This window comes from Rousettus aegyptiacus, unplaced genomic scaffold (genome assembly GCF_014176215.1).
Source record: "Rousettus aegyptiacus isolate mRouAeg1 unplaced genomic scaffold, mRouAeg1.p scaffold_m13_p_2, whole genome shotgun sequence".
NCBI lineage: Eukaryota > Metazoa > Chordata > Mammalia > Chiroptera > Pteropodidae > Rousettus > Rousettus aegyptiacus.
Genome location: NW_023416295.1, coordinates 108272539 through 108288104, shown reverse-complemented (window position 1 = coordinate 108288104; position 15566 = coordinate 108272539). Strand labels below are relative to the sequence as shown.

The 15566-nt window shown below is 33.7% G+C and overlaps 1 protein-coding gene across 16 annotated transcripts in view; it reads right to left on the bottom strand.

The window, feature by feature from the left end:
* Positions 1-15566, bottom strand: part of PPFIA2 (PTPRF interacting protein alpha 2) — a 424261-nt gene that overhangs the window by 116401 nt on the left and 292294 nt on the right. The window lies entirely within an intron of this gene.

Sequence of the window (15566 nt, the reverse complement as noted above, 5' to 3'; positions counted from 1 at the left end):
AATATTGTATGCCAACTGTAATTGAAAAATTCTCAAAAAAAGAAAATTTGAACATATATAAAATTCGTATTTTCTTATATGTGATTTCATTCCTGAGAATCACTGGGTAAACACATAAAATTACATCTAGCTAAACCAAGCCACATAGTGAAACACAAAATGCACACATGTACATTCTTTAAACATTGAACACCAACCTCAGTTCATTGCATGTTTTGAGACAAACTATTCATATCTATGCTAAAACTTTCTGATTTCGGACACCCCTCCTTCCACCATCATGCAATAACTCATAGCTAAAACTCTTTTAACACCCACTTCCATAAGCAAACTTCAGGTCTTTTTCAAAGTAAAGAGTTACGTTTATCACAGTATTTATGCAATTCTTGACTACGTAACGTGTAAAACTGTGCTACCATTTTTATGAGTTTTCTGTCTTTTTTTTTATGTCATTGATGAAGTGTTTAGTGTGCTCTGCAAACCCCTTTTCACCCATCAGCACTGTATTTTCTTTTATTGTGAAATTGTGTATATATCTCATGATTTTTAAAAAAGCAAGTGTCATGTTGGAGTAAAACTGAGTGTAGGGGAAAAGTGAGAGAATAGAAAGCATCATAAAAGCAGTGAGAAAGATGGGCAGTAAAAGATGGAGCCAGTTTTAAGATGTTTTCTAAAGATGACAGTTCTATCTATGGACCTAACACTTTGACAGTATTACTAAACTGTTGTATTGCTGGTATCAAATCTCTAATTACCTAGTAAAAGGAGTAAGAGATATGACAACTAGACAAAAATGTCGGAGAGCATGCTGCAGTCAATTGGCCAGATCCTCCTTCAGAGTCTTCATTCCCCTCTTTGCTGAGATTTTTGCTTGCTGAGAAAATAGGGCTAAGAATGTCCCCAGGAATTGCTCCTAGCAGAAGGGAACTGTCCATCCAAAGTTATGGAGCATGCAATTCCACATATATTGTAGCACTGCATTATTGTGAAGCTAATGAAAAACAAACTTTTTAGACAGCTTTATGGACATAAACTCAAAAACATTGATAGTGACCTTTACAGAGGTCACTAACTGTAGAAAAAAACTGAGAAAAGCCAGTTTTTAATCATTAGGCAATAATTGAGAGCTGGTTTAGGGAAGGAGTCTAGAGCCGATAAGTTATGTCCAAATTTGGGATAGCTAAGGTACAATATTACAGGATTTTTGTTATAATAGCAAATACCTTTGAACTATGTACACTACTTATAAGTAACTGGGCAAGCTTAAGCTTTACTGGAACTTATATTTCTTCACATTGAGAACTTTCTCTACTGAACTAAAAAAGGGCAATTTTTGGAAACTACAAAAGTCACTAGAAAATAAATTTTTACTTTGAAAATGTTTTATATAATAGAAAAATTACATTTAAGAAACTAGAGCCCCCAAAAAACTTTGGAGAAACCGAGACTCAAGGAAATCACACAGAGGTGATCTGAATTAAAATGCAGAACTTGTGAATTCCAAGTTTAGTTTATCTATCCTTTACCATGTTGTCTTAATCTGAGCATATAAATCAACATGGTAAAGTTATACATGCTGTGTGATATAGACATGTACCAAAAGTATAGTGTGTGTATGTGAATACACACACACACATACATACATATTCGATAAATTTTTGTTCACTGCAATTGAATGATGTTAATTTTCTAACCAGAAAAACAATTACTTCAATTCTGTGCACCTGAGGTACATTAAAATCTTGTTTAAAAACTGTATATTTTTTAATGGAGTCAAGGTAAGAAAAATTTAACTAAATATAAACAGCAATCAGGCAAGTAAAATAAAACACTTTAAAAATGTTAACTTCCTTAACTCCTTTAAGGAACAGATGTATACTGTGGAGTTTTTATACTACTTTGGAATTTGGAACTACTCATGGAAAATTTTTCAAACTCAAATTTTTTTCTGAAGTGTTTATGAATCTTTTATTTTTAAAACTGTGTAATATTTCATTTGTTCGCATCACCTTAAAAAGATTTTATAGTGAGCTTAATATGTTTTCATGGTTTCAGAGTAGAAAGGCCATATAAAAATAGTGATTTTTAACTGAGTATGAGTATATACAACTTTTGTTGAAGATCATTGTTATGTAGACTTAAGTTTAATATAAATTGTGACACTTTAACCTAAATGACAGATGATTGAGTTAAAGGACAACTCAGAGCTTATTTAAGATAACTATATTAAGATATAATTAACTTACTGTAAAATTCACCATTTTAAAGTATAAATATCAATAAAATTACCATATAACCCAGAAATCTCTCTTTCGTGTATCCACTCCCAAAATTTGAAAACATTTATCTGTAAAAATATATGCACCTGATGTTCATCGCCTCATTATTCATGGTGGCCAAGACATGGAAACAACTGAAATGCCCTTTGATAGATGATAAGACAAAGAAGATGTGGTACATATATACAATGGAATATTAGTCATAAGAAAAGATAAAACACTGCTATGTGCTACAACACGGATGCATCTTGAGATTATCATGCTAAGCAAAATAGTCAGACAGAAAAAGTTGAGAATCACATGATTTTACTCATATGTGGGATATAAAAATGAAAGCAACAAATAAACAAGACAAACAGAGACTCAAGGACACAGACAACAGTTTAGTGGTTACCAGAGGGAAGTAGGGGAAGTGATGAGGTAGATAATGGTAGAAGGGGTCAAAGATATGGTAACAGGAGATCTGACTTTGGGTGGTGAACACACAATGCAATATACATGACATATTATTGAATTATACACTTGAAACCTATATAATTTTATTAACCAATGTCACCCCAACAAATTTAATAAAAAAAAAAGTATAAGTACTTAGTATTCTTAAAGAGGTGTGTAATAACCACATAATCTAATTTGAGAACATTTTCATCTCTTAATAGAAACATCACACCCAGAAGCAGTCACTTCCAGGTTACCCCCACTTTAAGCCATAGGCACCACTAACCTACTTTCTGTCACTATAGATTTGCCTCTTTGGTACCTTTCACATAAGTGGAATCACAGAATATATATTCTTTTGTGATTCACTTTATTCACTGAGAATGTTTTTGAGATTCATTCATGTTGCGGCATGTAATTAGTATTTCTTTTACTGCAGAATAGTATCCCATCATGTCCATATACTGCAGGTTATTTACATATTCATCAGGTAATGGATATTTAGACTGCTTCTACAATTTGGCTACTATGAATTATGATGCTATAAAATTTGTGTAGAAGTCTTTTTGTGAACATATTTTCAGTTCTCTTGGGTAGATTCTTAAAAGTAGAATTGCTGGATTATATGATCAAAGTTTAACATTTTTGAAGAGCTGGTTCCCATAGTGATTGTATCATTTTATATTCCCAAGAGCAGTGATGAGAGTTCCAATTTCCCACATCTCCATCAAAAATTGTTTTTGTCCTTTTTATTACAGCCATTCTAGTGGATATAGAGGGGTATCTCTTTGTGGTTTTGATTTATATTTCCTAATGACCAATGATGTGAACATGGGCATTTGTATATCTCTTTTGTGGAAATGTCTATTTGAATTCTTTGCCCATTTATATGATGTCTTCTTATTATTGAGTTATAAGAATTTCATACATATATATATATACATATATATATGTACATATATATTTTTTGGATACACTTCCCTTTTATCAGATACATGACTTACAAATAGTTCTTCCCAGTCTGTAGGTTATCTTTTTACCTTCCTGATGGTGCTTTTTAAAATGCAAATGTTTTTAATTTTAATAAAGTCCAATTTATCAAATTTTTTTTCTTTATGGCTTATGCTTTTGGTGTTCCATCAAGTTACTTTCTAACACAAGGTTATAAAGACTTTCAATTTTTTTCTTTTAAACTGTTGAAGTATATTACTTAAATTATTTTCAAATGCAATAAAGGCTCAAATGTTAAAAATTTAAATATATATAATTTGATTCAGTTAACAAATACTTATTGAGCACCTACTATGTTCCAGTTGGAGGGTATTGGGTTTTAGGATTTGTTTTTATATGATGATGTACTCCTAACATCAAAGAAATTCTCATAAAGCAAAGAAGTAACACACAAATAAGCAATTATTAAGCATTGCAGTGCAATGCTATTATAAATTTAGGTTTTACTTACATATTTATGTTATGGAAGGAGAGGAAAATACCTACTCCTTGACTTGGGTCTTTAAATATGAGTAATCATATTTCAAGTAAAACAGGGGGGGATAGGCATTCCAGGAAGGGCAAAGGCAGAGAGGTACTTTCTGTAGGGGAATTATAAGTTGTCCTGTGTGCAGAGCGGAAGACATGCTGTGGGGAAACAGGATGATATGAAACTTGAAAGAGAGGACAAGCATAGATTAAGATGGCCTTAAGTTTTCATATGAAATAGAACGAACTCTTTGTACTTAAAAGGTTTTTGAACAAGGAAACAACATGTAAAAATTGGCTGTCAAACTGTTCATCTCTCCTCGTAATCCTAATAATCTATGTAAATCCTTTCCTAATTATCTGTGATAGAGCAACTTTTGCTTATCTGCTCAACATCTCTTTTCCCTTTTTTTATCCCTACAGCTAGTATTGCAAAACAAATAATGGGTGGGTGCCCAGTTATGTTTGATTCTCAGATAAACAATAAAAAAATTTTCAGTATAAGCTGTCATATGCAATATTTAGGTCAAGTTTATACTAAGGGAATTGATTATGCATTGAGCCAAGACCTAGAATAAGAGCATAAGTCACATATATTGAACTGGTAGAGAGAACAGAAAAATTAAAGGCTGAGCGATACTAGTGGGTTTAGAATTTTCAAGGGGACCAGTGTAGCTAGAATGGAATAGGCTACAGCAAAAATACAGGAGTGGGTATAGGTGGGTAGATAATGCGGGTTGCTGATATCATTGTATAATGTTGACTTTTATTCTGGGTGCGATGGGAGGAACCACAGGAAGGTGTTGAACAAAGGAGTAGCATGGTTTCACATTTTAAATGGATCCCTCTGCCTTTTTGTAAAAGCTGGAATATAAGAATCAAGAATAAAACTGAAGAGATAAATTACAAGACCTCTGCAGTAATCCAGTTGGATGATAATACTGGCTTGGACCAGGGTGTTAGCAGTGAATGTTATGAAAATTGGTCACGTTCTTTAAATGGAATAGAAATGATATGTGACCAAAAGCATAGACTCATGGATGACTTCAAGATTTTTGGCTTTCAATTAGGATAGAGTTTTTATTTATTAAAAAGGAATAGAATTGCTATTACTGCTATTTAGATTTGCAGGGGAAACAGACTTGGGATTAGGATGAGGTAAAATCAAAAGCTGGGTTTTGGAAACAAAGTTTGAAATTATTTATTAGAGGTCAAAGTGAATATGTCAGGTAGGCTATTGCATGAGTGAGTCTGCTGTTGGGAGTGCTCAGTATGTAGATTTTTTTCTATGAAAAGTTATAATACTGGGTGAGACCAAGTGCAGAGTAAGCGGGAAGGATCATCAAAGCAACTAAGAATATGTCAGAGCCTGCTTCAAATGTTACTTTATTAGAGAAGTCTTTCACCCCTGCCATGTTATACAAATTATGTTTGTTGCCTCTATCTTCCACCAAAATATATATTCTTAAAATTGCCTCTCTATCCATGGCTTTAATGCTAACCTATATTCTTATATAGTCAACTGCTACTCAATTTTCCTGCTTGAATATCAAATAGATATTCCAAGTATTCAAAACCAAATTCCTATGCCCCTCTCCCAAATCTGTTTTACCTTCATCCTTCTCTACTTCAATTGGTGAAAACTCCATCCTTCTATTTGCTCAGGTCGAAAACCTTGGAGTCATCCTTGAGTCCTCCCTTTTTCTCTCATCTCTTATCCAGTCTATTAGAAAAGCTTGTTGGCTTTACCTTTGCAATATATGTGAATCTTCTCCATTTTCATGACCTCTACTGTTGCCATCTATTGAGGGGGCAATTGTTCTGCTACCTGTCACTCGAAGAGATTGCTCAGTCAGTGCCCTGGGCCTGGAATATTCTTCTATATGGAAGCTAGGTGTCAAGCTGTCTCTTGGTCTTGGATTCTTCTTCCTTATTAGGAGAAAACTTTCCTTTGTTCTAGTGAACTAGTACAAAGTGCAATTCCTTATATTTCTTAAGGGCATGTGTGTGTCATATGATATTTATCCAGCCTCTCCACCATAACTGTCCCCTCCAAGAAGAGAACGTATCTTCACCTGCATCATAAGAGGGGTCCCTTGCCCCACTTCAGCTATCAAGAGGGTCCTCCTAGCCATAGGAGACCTGCACATGGTGCAGGTGCTGATTTTGCTGTATCTCTTCTTTCTGTGAGTAGAGTGTTGTTCTGGTTAAAACAGAAAGATCAAAGTTTGAGAGACACAAGTGGGTTTAACAATGTCAAGAGTACCAGTGTAAACAGAAGAAAATGAGCTACAGCAAGATGTAGATGGACAGATAATACGGGTTCTTGAGAACCTTGACTTTTACTCTTGGTGTGATGGGCACCATAGGAAGGTGTTGAACAGAAGGCAGTTAGTTAGAAAAATTTGTTTGCTTAACCTTTGCAACATATCTAAATCAGACCCATTTTCATGTCCTCCTTGTATGTCAAGGAGCACCTTGTGTTTTCAATCCTCTGGTGGCTCTGAAACACTAGATGATGTGGTGGGCTGAGGTCTGTGGGTCCCGCTTCTGGAGATTGGCATTGTTATGCTCTTCGGCATCCTCTGTGCGAATCCTCATCTGGGATTGGTAGCTGGATCTTCCTTCTCAGCACAGGCCTTGTCTGGGTCACCTACTTTCACATGAATTACTTTACCAATTTCCTAGCTGGTCTCTTGGCTTCTAACATTGTCCTCTTATGTTAATTCTTAAATTAGACAGAGTGATCCATAGTGACTGTAGTCAGATGCAGTCACTACTGTGCTCAAAACACAGTAATGGTTTTCCATTTTACTCAGTACAAAAGCAAAAGTATTATGACAAGCAGTAACCACAGCCTCCCATCCCCCTTTCTCCTCCCTAATCCCCTACCCTTCTCCCGGTGCCCCTTTCTCTCCAATCTGTCTCCTTCTATTCTTCCATTTGCTCTCTTGCTTCAGTCGCACTGGCAACCTCACTGCTCCTCTAATAAGTCAGTCACTTTCCCATGTTACAGCCTTCATTTTAGTTTTTCCTTCTGCCTAGAATGTTCTTTCCTAGTAATCCACATATGGCTACTAACCTCAACTATTTTGATGAGTCCAACATGGACCATATTATTTAAAAGTACAAATGTTCCCACTCCTACTGTTCCTCAAGATTCCTGATCCTTTTGTGTTTGTCTACTTTTTCTTATCTTCGATAGTATTTAACATCTTCTAACATAGCAGATTATTCACTTATTTTTATTTATTGTTTATTATCTGCTAAGCTCTCTGGCTTGCTAACATAAACTTCAGGAAGGAAAGAGCCTTTAAGAACATATAACTGGTAAATTTTCTGGTTTTAAACATACATGGGTTCATAACAGTTACTCCACTTTGATAACATTTATTAAGTTCTAACTCTGTTTTAGGCACAGTTTAAAGCACATTACATGCATAAACTCTTTAATCTCTATAACAATGTTTTGGATACAAAAAAGGAAATTGAAGCATAAAGTGTAAGTATTTTGCTTAATGTCACACTATCAAAGCCAGGCATTCTGATTCCAGCATCATATTTCTGGGAGCCTTTTCTTTCACTTTTCTTCCCTTTCTCCTTTTCTCTCTCTCACCAAAATTCTAGTATCTGTTTAACCTCTACCATATGTCAGACACCAAGTTGGGTGCTAGACTATAAGATTTCCTGCCTGAAAGTAACATAATGTGAGGGGAAATAAGAATAAACCAAATCAAGCAACCAAACAATTAACAAAATTCATAAGGACCAGAAAGCATTTAAGCACTGGGAAGTCTAAAGGCTTCCAGGTTATGACTTTTGGGCATTTTGTGTCTGCCTACACTCTATAGTCTTCATATTGTTTTTTTAGCTCTCAAAAATCAGACCTGATCTCAGATTTCAAATAAATTTTAAATAAATTTTCATATAAATTATTCCAATTGTCTTCGATTTGAGATTCTATAGCATGGAATTCACAGCTGTTACTTATAATTCCACATTGACTCAAATCTGTTTCATCATATATAAACCATCTATTTACAATGGCTGCAAACCTAAAGCCTAGAAGAGAGCAGAAATTATATTTGTATACCATGTCAGTTATTCTCAACCATGACCAAACATTTGAATCCTTGGAAGCATTAAATAAAAATATAAAATGGATCCTACTCTAGACCATATCCAAGGGTGAGGTTTAGACATATACTTGTTTTTAAATCTCTCTAATCGTAATATGTTTAGTTGGAGTTAAGAACCATAGATCTATATTATCCAGGTTCCTCTCTAATTACTATTTCTAATTTAGTCATAAAACCTGAAAAATTGTCATAAAAAGGGAAAGACATTAAATAAATAAAATGATTAATGAAATGAATATAATAAAATATATAATAACAGACTTAAAAATTAGTATTCTTTATCCTAGTATCAGCTAATTATTTAAAAAATATTTAATGTTTCAAACGGAAAGACTTGACTTTATCTATTATTTCTGAGAGATGAGAAGAAATAAACTTTTAACAGAATTGGTCAAATATTGACCTGCATGGAAACTTTCTAGACCAGGTGATTTCTTATAGTTGATTACCATTAATGATTTTATTATTCAGCATTGAGATTTGAAAGTCATATGAGACAATAAATTTACAATAATTTTATTTAATACAAATATTCAGCTGAGAGACACTTATTTGCCAGTTCTTTAGTTTAGTGTGATTAATAGTGTTTTTTAAAGTTATTATTTTCAAAGAAACTATAAGCCATTTTTATTTCCACCAAATTTAAGAACAAGAATATTTTCACTGGAGGAATATGTGTTATTTTGAAGTTCTGATATTCTCATAATGTTGAAACTAAAATACCTTTCATTCACTATATCCTATGTATATGGCTTGATAGAAATATATTCCATGATAGTATCTTAACTCCTAGTAAAACATGAGAAATTTCTATTCAGTTTTCCCATGAAATATTAATAACACTTAACAATGTGAAAAATAGCTATTTCTCATATTGCAATATGAAATAAACATATTGAATGATTAATATGGAAAAACATTCATTTTTAAAAATTTTAACTGATCTATATATAGTTAGAAGATATAAGGAGGTGAAGTAAGCAAACTGAGGATTGTGTTTTTGTTTCTTATTTATTTTTTATTTCAAATCTTCAAGTGTTTCTTTGTTCAGCTATAGAACAAAGGAGTAACACTGGAGAGAATCTTTTTTCTTCCTGGAAGAATCACTAAGCAGATCTCTCAGTTATATAAATATAAAGTGAGTAGGCATTTCTGTATATGATTAAAATATAAAAATCAAAAATTTTGAGGGAGTTAGATGGGGTAAAAGTGGTCAAATATGTGATGACATTAAAGAATTAAAAATAACTAAATTAATTTTTAAAAAGCTCGGATTATCACTGGCTAAAAAAGGGAGATAAGATGACCAAAAAAAAAAAAAAATCAAAAATGTTATCCCCAAAATGTTATTCAATAATTTTTTAAAATCTCCAATGACATCCACTACTTTAAGAGATGAGTGTATCTTATCGTTGCTGATAACTCATAGAAAACTTGTAATAGAAAGGAGATTTCAAATTTGATAAAAGGTTACTATGGCAGTTATGATAGTTAATGATACAATGTGATAAATCTTAAAAGCTTTATAAAATCCAATATGTCATTCTGACCCATGCTACTCTACATTGTATTGAAGTTTTGAACACTGTATGGACATCAAAGCCTTAGATAATGCACATAAAAAGTAAGAAAAATTGGGAAGAAAAAGAAGAGAGACTGTAACACTTTATTTGCTTAACTATTTAGAAAAGTTCAAGAGCACAAGCTCTTGGAACTAATGAGTTAGCAAGTTTGCTGGATACCATATTAATATTGAAAATCCAATAACATCTTTACATGCAGTATTAATTTATTATGAAAAAAAAGAAATACATAAAAATATGAAAATAAGATATAATCACAAAAGAAACAAAATTATAAATGCTTAGAAAGAAATATAATAATCTGTAAGATCTCAATATGAACAAATGCACTACTTCATTGAAGAACATAAAAAATACACAAACCAGTGGAGACACAAGCCATGTTCTGAATGGTAATGTTGCAGAGATGACTATTCTCCGCAAATTAATTTCTTAATTTAGGTAATTCCAATCAAGATCTCAATAGTGTTTTAAAATGGGATTTGAGAAGCTCATATTTTAAAACACCGTAATATTCGTATATGTATGTATGTATGTATGCATATGTGTGTGTGTGTGTGTGTGTGTGTGTGTGTGTGTGTGTGTGTGTGTGTGTATCAAGTTCCAGGAGCTGTCTAAGCACTTGAGTCTCAGCAGGAGTAAAACAGAGATCCTAACCCTCATGAAGCTTAGTCTTCGGTTGCTGTTACAGACAATAAATTAAAGATATTATAAATAAAAGAATCATACTCTTAGAATATGTTACAACATTTGAACAAAACCTTTATAAAGGTAAAGGAAATAGACTTGCAGATATCTAAAGAAAGGGCATTCTAGGCAGAGGGAAGAGCAAGTCGAAGGTCAATAGGAGTCCAGTGTGGCTTGGGTGGAGTTGGAGATGCAGTCAGATCCTATAGGGACTTGTAAATGGTAAACATTTGCAGAGTTCTGAGTATATGATTGACATATTCAGATTCATGTTTTAAAACATCACTCTGATTCATGCCCATGGATGGTTGGGGGTGCACAGGTGACACAGAGAGACTGGGTAGGAGGTGATTACAATAATCCAGGTGAGAGTTAATAGTTGTTTAGACAAGAGTGATTAAAAGAATTAGCGAGAAGTGGTTGGATTCTAGATATATATTAAAGGTAGAACAAATAAAATTTCTATATGGTTCGATGTGGGGTGTGACACAGATAGGGAGGGCTTGAGGATGACTCCAACGTCCTTAAGGTGAATGACTAGAAAGGCATGGTTTTGATTCTCTGAAATGGAAAAAATATAGCAAGCTTTTGGGGGGAACATCAAGAAGTAAGTTTCTGATATTTTGTATATCTTTTAGATATACAAGTGGAGATGTTCAGTAGGTGGCTGGATATGTGCATTTGATTGTCAGGTCTGAATTAGAAGTAAAGATTTGCAAGTCATTATCATATAGATGATATTTAAGGGTATGAGACAGACTGAAATCACTGAGAGAAGATATGGATAATAGAGCTCTGGGCCGCTTCAGTATTAAGATGTCAGGAAAAATATCATGATCCAAGAAAGGAGACTGAGACAGAGCCATTATGAGGTAAGAGAAAAACAAAGAGAGTGTGGTTTCCTATAATGCAAGTGGGAAAAAAAATGAGAATAAAAGAGGAAAAAAAAATTACCAACTACATCAAATGCTGCTTAGACATCAACTACAAGGACTGAGGATGGCCCATAGCATTTAGCAACATACATGTAGTGATGATAGTGATAGGAGTGATTTCTGTGGAACAGGGAGGCAAAGACCTAACTGGAATAGATTTACAAAAGAATGTAAAGAAAGTGTTTGGGGACAGTGAGTAGACAATCCTTTTAAGAGCTTTGCTGCAAAGAGAAATAGAACATAAAGTAATAAATAGCTGGTGGTAAGAAGTAGGGTCGAGAGTGAATTTTATTTAAGTTGGAAGAAATTTGTACGTTATAGATAGAATAGATAAAAAAATTGATAATAAAGAAGAACATAGTAAGAATTGCTGAAGAAGTATACTTAACTAGATGACTGCTAAAGACATCAAGACAGGTGTAACAAAGTTTGCTTTGCCTAAGGTTTATTTTTGAAAATTTTAATGACTCCTGCCCAGTCCAAAAAGCTATTTCATCCTCTTAGACACATGGGCAGATTTAAGACTTTTCTTAAAATAAATATTCTCATATTTTGAAATCCATGCAATCAGATAGTTTATATGCTGCTTTTTTTAACCCACATTCACTTTTAATATTTGTATACTTGTTACACTATTTATATCCACTTCTACTGTTCAAGAGCTAGATAAGTTTGAGCTAGTAATCTTTGCTCTACAGACCTTACAGTGTTATTACAGGAATCAAATAAAAACAACTTATGCAAATGCACTTCGGAAAACAGTAAAGGGCTTTATATCAGTTCTTTATCTTGTTCTTACTGGCATGTAGCCCCTTTGTTAATGAGGTTTCCAGAAAGGCTTGAAGAACAGTTTGCCTATCTTTAAAAAACCAGAGCCAGCATTAAGAAATATCTTGTAGAATACTCACCCTGGCATGTGCAGTTCTCCTGCAAATAAAGGGGACCTCTGGTCACGTAAGTTTAGGAAACACTGCATACTGTGTTTTCCCTTGGAGGTTGACAATATTTAAAAATAAAAATTCTAATAAATTCTACAATAGTCATGCCAGTTCAAAATTGTATAGCAAAATATTTCCTCTTTTACAGGAAGCAGGTTTCGTAAGACAACTATTAAATTTCTGGGGAGCTAGTGTTTCATGAACAGTTAAAGTGGATAAACTCCACCAAAGTGAAAAATGCATTTAGGTCGAATGTGGAACATCTGAATGACAGCCTTAAATATTCTCCTGGACTAGTTTTGATAGATCAGACAAAACAATACAGAGAGAAGGAAAAGGGCGTGTTCTTCTCTGTATCCCCTGAGGAAAGAAATCCCTTGACATAAAATAGACACTCAAATTACGCCAGTAGGATAAAGATATAAATGAACTAACGTTCTGTCAAACTTTTGTGATTCAGTCAGTCTTTTGAAGTCAGAAGACATCTTACTTGAGCAAATTATGTTTATTTTGCTTTCCTTAAATTTGGGCTAATATAAATGATACTAAATTTATTATTACAGATAACGGAGCCAATTCCTCACTCACATCCCATCTAGTAAGATTATAGTTAATACATAAAAACCCAGACACTGAATTCAGAGAGATATTTGTTTTGAACTTAATAAATTCCCACTCAACATTAGAAGATTTTTATTCATTAAATTTGTCACTGCACATAGAAGATGCCTGGCTTTTGGTCATGAGGTTCCTCTCTGGCTCAGCTCCTGATATGGGATAACTTCATGGACATGGGGATGAATACTGGAACAGCTTAACTATGCCTTTTCTGGGAGTGTTTCTAGCCAATCACAGACCGCCAGGCCACTTTAGCCACATGTATCCAGGGCTATACTTCAATTTTCTCTTTCCTGGGAGGTGTGCTCACTCGAAAATGGCAAATTTATAAATCCCATCCTCCTACTGGGTTTCATTGTTTGAAATTCAATTGAAGAATAAAAGAGAATTATATACTTTATTATGTTAATAGGAGAAATTAGATTATAATATATAGGATCAATGCACAGAACAAAACGTTGTTAGTGCTATTCAGATATAAATAAATCCAAATAATAATGATCTCTGATACAGAGAAGAAATTGGGGCTTAATCAATATTGCATGAAATAAGCCATAGTTGACAAAGATTGAATTTTTGGATGAGTAGTTCTTGGCAGTAGTTGCCATGTAGTGAGGAAAGCTATAAAAATGGGGAAAATATAGTTAATACATGGGAGACATCCCTATGAATAATGGTTTTTAGCTATAACTGAGCAAAGGTATTTTAAAAAATGGCATTTGTGATAATGGTATTTTTATACAATAATGTGATATACTTATAAGCCAAAGATTTAAATGCATAGCTAAATTTAATTTATAATGTAAACCCATAAAGACTTTGAAGGCAGGATAAGGTCTGTTTGTTCAAAAAAGTCTGAGTTTCTAGGTACCTGGCATATGGTCAAGAAGGCAAGGTTGTGTGGCTCATACATATGTAATTTCCTTCTGTCCTATAGACTCCTCATCCTGTAGACAGGAGAACAGAAGGCCAGATCAAGACCCCATAAATTGTGGGACCTGGGCCTCTCTTGCCCAGATTTAAGATCCATACTCACAGTGGTCAAATATTTTGAATGCCACTGACTTGAAGTACTGGTTCAGAATAAAAATTAACTGGAAGAAGTTGTGAGAAAAAGTAAAGAATTTAAAAAAAAAGCATACTCTTGAATAAAATAAAAGAAGTTGTGGGGAAAATTAAAGAATTTTTAAAAAGCATATTCAAATATAACAAAAGAATAAATCTTAAAAAATCAAATAAATATGTCTAATTATGAAAGAATAAATGATTGGAAAAATGAGATTGGGTTAGAATAAATTTTTAAAAATCAACAAAAATACCTAGAGAAATCATCCTGGTATGAAAAAAATGTGAGAGCATTATATTTCTTTGGGTGAGAAGACCAGGGTTTTGTCCTGCTCTAGCCAAATAAGTCATTTAATCATCCTATGTAAGACTCAAGTTATTTATCTGTAAACTTAAGAGAAGGGAAAATCTCCGCCTACTTCAGAAGTCTGATATGTAAAAAAATGACAAGTCTATAGAAAATTATAGGGCAAATGACTTTTTAAAAGTATCTAATCAAGGTGTTTTCATGTTTAAAAGACTATTATGTCTTCTCATTGTTCTGAGAATAAAACTGGACTCTCTACCACAGCCTACAAGAACATAAATGATCTGGACCCTGCTCACTGCTCTGTCCTGTCTACTGCCACTCTTTCCCCTCACAACTGGGTTCCAGTTACCCTGTCACTCTTCCTCCCAGAGAACGTGCCAAAGAAGCTTTGTACTTCACGCTTTTTTTGTTTGAAAATCTCCTCCAGCTTTTCCATATGGTTGACTCCCTGTGCTCTTTCAGGTCCCAGATCAAATTCCACCTCCTAAAAATAGCCTTTCCTTGTCATGACTATTTAATGTCCCCTCCCAACCTACCTTGCACCTGCCTTTGGATTACATTCACTCTTTTTAAAAGAACATTTTTTTTTCTTTTTCCCTTTTGACTCTCTTTACCCATTTATATGTATTTGTTAATTGCCGGTACCCTCATCTCTTTTGTTGATGACTCTGACTTAACCATGTAGAACAGGACATATTTCCTAGCACTGTTAAGTCATCACTCAATATTTATTAAAATGAATGAACCACACTAATGCTTGTTGTAATCAATGTGCCTAAACTTTTGTCATTCATAGTCAGTGTTTTTATTCCTTCAACAAATCCGTAAGTTAGGCAATGGCTATTTATCTGTAACATCCTCAGGGAGGTTGAAGCATAAGGTCACACAGCTAGTTACTGGCAGGAATGGAATTTGCATCTAGGTCTACTGGCTTTAAACAAATCACTAGACCATGCTGCCTCTCTGACACCCTCCAATCAGAATTAATTTATCTCTTCTTTAAACTCTAACATTATTTTGATTCCGCTTTATTCATCACTTTTTTTTTTTGTAATATTAAGTTGGGTATGTTCATTTCTCACTTTAGTTTCTTAG